This window comes from Monodon monoceros, unplaced genomic scaffold, assembly GCF_005190385.1.
Source record: "Monodon monoceros isolate NGI ecotype Baffin Bay Population unplaced genomic scaffold, NGI_Narwhal_1 Super_Scaffold_19, whole genome shotgun sequence".
NCBI lineage: Eukaryota > Metazoa > Chordata > Mammalia > Artiodactyla > Monodontidae > Monodon > Monodon monoceros.
This window is the reverse complement of record NW_021703775.1, coordinates 12,279,313-12,287,022: the sequence shown is the minus strand read 5'-3', so window position 1 is coordinate 12,287,022 and position 7,710 is coordinate 12,279,313. Positions and strand designations below refer to the sequence as shown.

The 7,710-nt window shown below is 45.8% G+C and overlaps 1 pseudogene; it reads right to left on the bottom strand.

Annotated features, from left to right (window-relative positions):
* Positions 1-795: 795 nt before the first annotated feature.
* Positions 796-6,969, bottom strand: LOC114900994 (annotated as a pseudogene).
* Positions 6,970-7,710: the final 741 nt, after the last annotated feature.

The window sequence follows — 7,710 nt, the reverse complement described above, 5'->3', positions numbered from 1 at the left end:
TACGCGGGCCTCTCACTGCTGTGGCCTCTCCCGCTGCGGAGCACAGGCTCCGGACATGCAGGCTCAGCGGCCATGGCTCACGGGCCCAGCTGCTCCGCGGCATGTGGGATCTTCCCGGACCGGGGCACGAACCCACGTCCCCTGCATCGGCAGGCGGACTCTCAACCACTGTGCCACCAGGGAAGCCCAAGTGAAGTGATTTTAAGCAGTAAATCAATCTTATCAACATAGCACAAGGCTGCCCGAAACCACAAGGCAGCCTGTTCTGGAATATTTACATGATAACACATTAAACCTTGCAGGAGAACTTAAACCATCCTTACAAAGTCTTCTGTGATCCTAGCACGCAGAGGCTTAAAAGCAAAACAAAAGCCAAAAACCAGGAAAGACAAATTATTTTCAATATATTCACATAGACATTAAAATATAATACAGATCGTCAGGGTAAGGGGTCGTGGGTGGGGATGCGCATGAGTCTGTGCGCTGACAGCACCTCCAAGGAGGAGACCCAGCCTTGCGAGTGGGGTCAGGCCTGGCCGGGGTCTCAGAAGGGAAGGTCTCAAGGACCTAAACCCTTGCCTCAGATGGCCTCTACCAACAGCTCACAACCAGGGACCGCTTGTTGTAGATGGAGCTCATTTTTGTGAGCTCATTCTGCAGGTTTGAATTCCCCAGGGTGATGTGACATCAGTAGCACAGCCCTGACAGTGGGGTGGGGAGAGAGGGCCCACGGGATTTCTCCTCCCCAGAGTCCCTTCTACCAGCTTGCCCGTCCTCCCACCCTGGCCCTGAAGGTCATTCTAATTCAGTGTCCCGTTTGGGTTTGTAAACAGCCCCGAACTTCTGCATGTACTTCTTAATGTACTCCTTGGTTTTGTGTCTCACATCCTCATCGCACTCCAGGTCCTCGGGGTCCTTACAGTACTTCAGCTCCTTATTCATAACGCCGTGAGTCAGCTTGCGAGCTAGGTGTTTGAAGTCTTCAGTTGTGGTAATTCTTCCCACTTTGCAGTCAAGTTTCCAGTAAGGGTTCAGGCACTGGACGATGAACTGGGACAACTCTTTTCTGAATACTTGTTTGCTTTTCTCAGCCAGCTCACTGGAGGCGTCTGCTTCTGCTGTCTTAGGCTTTTTTGAGGTCTTCATGGGATTTTCATCGTATGTTGGGGTTCCCAGGTCCATCTCAGCTTCATGGTCAAGGCTGGCATCCTCTCCTGGGCTTTCCCAAGTAGGAGGATCCCACTGAATCTGCCTTGTGATCACATGGTAGTAGTAAATCTTCCCTTCTGGGTCTCGGGCTGTCTTCCAGTTGGGAGGTAAGACAATGGTTTTCGGTTTGGGAGGAGATGGGGGTGGTAAATCCAAGAGGTTATTTGTCACAACCTTTTCAGGTGACTGTAAGGGCTGAGGCTGCCCTGGTGCAACTATTGTAGTCACGGCTGTGGCTGGCTGTACCACCACTCCTTGTAGGTGAGCTGTGAAAATCTGTTGTCCCTGGATGTACTGAAGACTTGGCTGGGCATAACTCTGTACAATTGGTGCAGCTGTCTGTGAATAGGGTGACGTCACACCATAGACAGTTGGAGCAGCCTGTCCTTGATGATATAAGGCTGCTTGAGACTGTGCAGGAGAGTACTGCTGCTGTACACTCACGGACTGTTGGTTTGAATCCCAAACACCATACTTCTGTCCCTGGACTGGGCCTGGGGCTGGCACTGGCAGGACGGTGACCCTGGAGTCTTGGTGTACCACACCATCACTTTGGGCCACATACTGTGAACTGGAAACTTCCACAGGGGCTGCCACATGTGACACCACTGGCACAGGTGGAGGGGCAGCAAGGGGTTCTGTAGAATGTCCCACCAAGGGCTGAGAATAATTGTAAGGAGAAGGAGAACACACAGGATCCATGCTGGGTGTGGGGAGGAGCACCTTTCCAGCATTAAGATTGCTGGGATCCACATAGGCCTGCATGGGGTAACCTGGTGGGTAGCCAGCAAAGGGGTGATGAGGGGCATGGTAGCCAAGAGAGTCATAGGGCAGTGGAGACGTCACTCCCAGGTTCTGCATCTGCTGCTGTTTTTTTTGAGCTACCTCCTGCTCAGACAACTTTCGATGCTCCTCTATAGAAAGTTGATTGCAATCTTGAATTCGTACTTTCTTTTTAGAAGTTGGTGTATCATATCTGCCACCTGGCCTTTTTGTTCCCCGCTCATAGGCAGAAGGTGGTGGGGAGAGGGAGCCCCTTCGTTTCCTTTTCTCTTTATTTTGAGTTTGTTTGTCTGGGTCTCTCTCTCTTGACTTGTTAGGAGTCTTTGGGGCAACTGTTTGATCTCTGAAGCCAACAGCATCCCTTCCTCGTTCGGTTATTGTGCTCTCCTTTTCAGTTTGCCTTTTCTTTGGAATTTCATACACCTCCTTTAGGTCTTTCCAACTGTCCAGGAGCTTGGTGGCCAAGTCACTTATATCTACTGGTTTACGTGGCTGTTCCCGGCTCCTCTCACTCTCCACATCAGACACACCCTCCTCTTCATCTTGGGATGGTGTTTCCTCAGCAATAGGTTCGTCTAGTTTTGTGCCATTGTTCTCTCTAGGCTCTATTTCAGTGTCAGCCTCTGATTCAGATGTGGGTAGCTTAATGGCCTCCACAGTGATGTCACTATCAACTTCAGATTCAGGCAGCTGTTGTGTGAGTAGCTGTTGTTCCTCTTCTTCTATAGGAACGTTTTCTAACTGGTCAAGGTCCTCTTTGCCATCCTTGCCTTCTAGCTCGCTGGTAGCATCAGAGATCGCACTGTCCATGCCATTTTCACTTGTAATTTTAAGTCTGCAAAACATTAGCTTCTTGGGGGTGTCTGTGTCAGCTTCTATGCTCAGCTTGGTGGAAGGATCAGGTGTGTTGAGCGGTGTGTGGGCACGTGATGTATTCTCGCTAGAATACCCATCTCCTTCGCTCAGCTGAGGGACAGCAGTCTTGGTTTGAGACCAACGTTGAATAATAGGAAGCACTTTGCTTTCCTCCAACATACTTTTAGCAGGAATGGGTAAATGTTCCAAAGTCTTTATAATCTCTTCCTGAAGCTTCTGGTTACTTTCCCGGCCATCACGTAGCTCTGCCATCCAGATCCACAACAAAGGCAGCCCATGATGTTCCAGAAAGGACTTCAGGCAAGACTGTGAATGTGTGTTCTGTATGAGCTTGAGACAGGTAAGTTTCTGTTCCAAAGTCTCAATTCTAACCATTAGCCAGGATAAGCTGAGCACCTGGTTTTTATCAGAGAGACACTCACCATTCTCCATCAGAGCTTCTAGCTCTCCATCCACCGAATCCTTCTTCCGAGATCGTTCTTTCTTCATCTTCCCTCCTGCTGCTCTGAGGCTGACTCTGTTCTCTCCTCCCAGGTAACCCCGGCAATTAGCCGACCCACAGAAACATCTCTGTGCTTCCTTGCCGTATCTTTGGAACTGATAGTCAAATGTTAACTCTGAGCCTGAAGGAACCAGTTTGGTGGTAAAAATCCCAACTCGCAGTTGTCCGTTCACAGTCCATTTTTGAGTCTCACAGTTTGGTTCACAGCTGTGGTTCATGAACCGGGAGCAATTTCCTTTCTGAGTGGCATCTATTATCTCATCATTCTTCAGGGCCATGAAATAGTAGTGGATGTTTCTGTTTCGTGCATACTCCTTTACCCGGGCCTTAAACTCTTTATGATCAAGTACCTCTCCACAATATTCCAGGACGAAGGTGTTTGAAGGAAGGTCTTTAGCTGCTCTCAAGCCCCAGCCTTTCTTTTCTGTGAGTATGACTTCCACATCTGCATGCTGTTTTCTTTGAAACCGTCTATTGGAACAATAATCCCCATTTGGACAACGAGACGAACATTCAATCATGAGGAGACGATTAAGACAATCTTCCCCACATGCTATTTCACCTTGAGCTCTTTCATCTTTAGAAAGAGGTGTACAATCACACTGCATTCGCTTAAAATCCCGATGGGATTTATTCTTCTTTCTCTCTGTTAAATAAATATTTTCTTCAATCAGATCAAAGTAACAAGGCATCTTCCCTTGTTTGGCACATTCCTTCCACCGCTCCGGGTCCCTGAAGTCCTCCATGACACACGAAGGCCCAACCAATGCTGAGCCTAGAGGCACTGCTGTCTCTCCCTGCTCTACCTCCACTCTAACTTTCTTTCTGTCCCGAAGCTCACCATCACTCTCAGAATCACTCTCCAATTCCTGTCTCCTTTTTTTAAGAGGCCCTCTATCTTTCCTATCATTTTTTTCTAAGTTTTTCGAAAGATCTTTCTCCTCATTCACAGCTAAAGAGTCCTTAATGGAATTGCTGCTTATTTCAGGTGCTTGCACTGACCCCTTGTCCTTCTGAAGGGACAGAAAACATTTATTGGACTGGCCTGAAAAGCGAGATCCTCCACGTTGGTCCCAATTCTCCTCCTCTTCACGGTCATCTGTTAAGGAATCTGGTACCTGCCCTTGAATTCGATCATACACAACCCCAGTTCCAGGCGGTCTACCTGCTGGTCTTGGATCCCAGTAGCCATTGCCTTGCCAGTAATTACGTGTCCCACTATGCTGTTCTGCACTTTGCTGATACTTGTGTCCACCACAGGCTCCATAGCTGCTGTCAGGTTGCTGATATGTGGTAGTAGGCTTTTCTTGTTGAGAGGAGTCCCACCCTAGATTTCTGAGCTCTTCCGATGATGAACGGAAACCATCCACTCGGGAGATCTCACAAGAAGAAAAATTTGACTGTGTTTTTCCCAGTCTACTATCTGGCCTGTTAGGGAAAGTGGTCTGTTGCCGAGACTTGCTTGAGACATCTTCAGAATCATCAGGAGAATAAACGGGCAGCTCTTCTTGCTGCCTAGAAGTTATTTTGGCTTTCGCTGCTTCCTCAGAACTTGGATGACCTAGAGGGTCAGATTTTATGTCTGTGTGACTTGTACTATCAACCCCATCACTCTGAGGATGAGCAATTTCAGACAGGTGATTATCTATCTGTTTTTGGATGGGCAGTGTAAAAGAGATTTCTGAATTCTTCTCTGTTGCTTTATGAAAGAAGAACTTCTCAGTTTGAGGACAGGCTTTACTTGCTATGCTCTCAAATTTTTCCTCATATGAATGCCTCCTTGGCTCCAATCGCTCATCTTCCCAGTGGTCAGAATAGTGTCTGTAACTTTGACTGCTCTGAGAAGAACAAGGACTTGTTTCTTCCATGGGCAAAGTAGAATTCTTTGGCACAACCACCACAGACTGAAGACGGTTTCTTGGAATGCTGCTATCATCAGAATCTGTATCTTCCGAATCACTTGAACTTTTGGAAGAACCAGAATAATCTTCATGGACAGTGGATACAATCTCTGAGGCATGACCACTACTGTCACATTTTAAGGTATATGTTACACCATCACTGTCCTCCATGATTAAATTCAAAGCACAAGAAGAAAATACAACTTCTGAGTCATCAGAAGTATGTGTCTGTCCTCTTCCACCTTCTTCATCTAAAGAGATTTCTGGTCTTCCTCTTCTATCAGGCAGTATGGAGTTCCCTTCTTCTTGAGCCTTTTGCACACATTTCCCAGATAGTCCATTATTATGCCTGTTTTCCCAGGAAGCAAATCCTCTTCCTGAATCAGGAAGGCCACTAGCTACTTCTATTATTTCTTTCTCTGCATGCTTTAAAAACTCTGAGCTTTTACTCTTCAGCACAGCATCCAAAACTGGAGATGCATTCTCTCCACATTGCAAGAGAGTTAGATTGTCTACGTTTGTCCCTGGTGGAAGACTCTGAAGAGATGAAGCAATACATGAGCTCCCTGTAGGTGGATATAAATCATCAAAATGATTAACAGAAGCTGAACTAGCACTACCAACACTCTCCTTATATTCTCCACATGCAAATTTTGAGTGCTGATCTGTCAGACTTCCATTATCACATATAACTGTTTTTGACTTCAAATGCACATTCATGAAGCTATTTGAAGAAATATTTGTTACTAAAGGCTCAGTATTTTCAGCTCTGGAATGACACAAAGAAGGGGGGTTGTCGTTTGAAGTACAGTATATATCTGAATCTTTGGTTTTACAGCAAGAAACTCTCACATCAACTGGTTCTTTAACTATTGTTTTGGAATAATCTATAGTCATAACTGGCAAAGATATGAGTTGATCCTGGTGTGGCGACACTGGAGGTTCTGTTTCTCTAAATGGGCTTTCTGACTTACTGTGCTGCATGCGAGTATCATCCAAGTCTTTTTCTTTACATCTATTAATGTTTGGAAATCCATTTGATGAAAGCATGCACGTTTTGACCAAAGGGGATACCTCTGATCCAGTCACACTCTGATCAGAAGACATCAAAACAGTGACACGTTTAGAAGTGCAAAATGCTGCCAAATCAGATTCTGCCCCAGGAGATCCGTTTGTATTAAATTCGGTGGGACAATAACTTCTTAATTGATCATTCTTCACTTTACATAAAGAGTCTAATTCCTTAATACTATCATGGCTATCATGTCCTATAAATTCAGACTTAAAAACAGGTGATTCATCTAGCTTTTTAAAAGTAGGTGAATCATTTGATCGATTTGATGGAGATGGAGACCCAATCTTCTCTCTTTCAGGAACTTTACTAATCACTCTTAATTCACTACCTTTTGAACGAGGAGTCTGTAAACTAAAAGAATGGGACTGTTTTTGATTTCCTCATTCAATTCTCTACAACAGAAAGAATTTTTAAATTTATCAGACTTGGGTGCAGGTTTTGAAGGGGGCAGATTTATAACGGGAAGCACTCTTACCGTGCTTGGAATATGATGACCCGCGTCGGAATCCCTGTTCATTAGTGGGAGAATAACATCTTTTCATTGCTTCATTTTCTGAAGTCCTTTTGGATTCTCCTAATTTTGAAGAATCCTTTCGTCTTTCTTCCATCTCTAAGTAAGAGGACTCAGTTTTACAGTCTCCATCAGATTTAGAATAGGAGGATGGCGTCCTTAGGTCTCTGTAAGAGCAAGGAGGAGACGAGGTGCGCCTTGAGTATGTCTTCTTATACTAACCATCCGAGTCAGAACTTTGTCTTGACCTGTTATCTGTGTATGGCCGAGACTAGCGTGCCCTCTCTCGATAAGGGGAACTCCTATGGTAACGACCATCATAATGAGAGTCGTCATAATGGGATCGTTCTGACCGAGAATAGGATGAACTAGTTCCAGAACCTCTGTCAGATTTAAACGAGACCAGCTCCGCCTTCACTCTCTCTCTGATCTACGGCGAGAAGATATATAACGAGTATCTCTTTCAAGTTTTGAGTAGCTAAAATACTTATCATCTCTCTCTGTTTTAGATCGTGAAGATGTGAGGAGGTCTGCTTAATGTGTAATGCAGATGCACACCGGACATTAGGGAGGGAGAAGGCCCGAACAGAATTCTGTGTTTAATTTTTTTTGTCCTGCCTTTACATTTTATTCCATCAGAGGTATGAATGCCAGAGGGGGATCCTTTTCCAAGCTTGCCTTTCCTTGGGTACTCTCCCTCTGCCCTAGGGTACTGTTAAGAGTCATCCCTCAGCATGAGCAAGGAATTGGTTCTAAGGCTCCCCCTGCCCCGCCCAGTCCCCTGCGATTGCTGAAGTCTCTTATATAAAATGGAGTAGAACAGTCTGCCCTCAGTACCCCGGGGTTCCACATT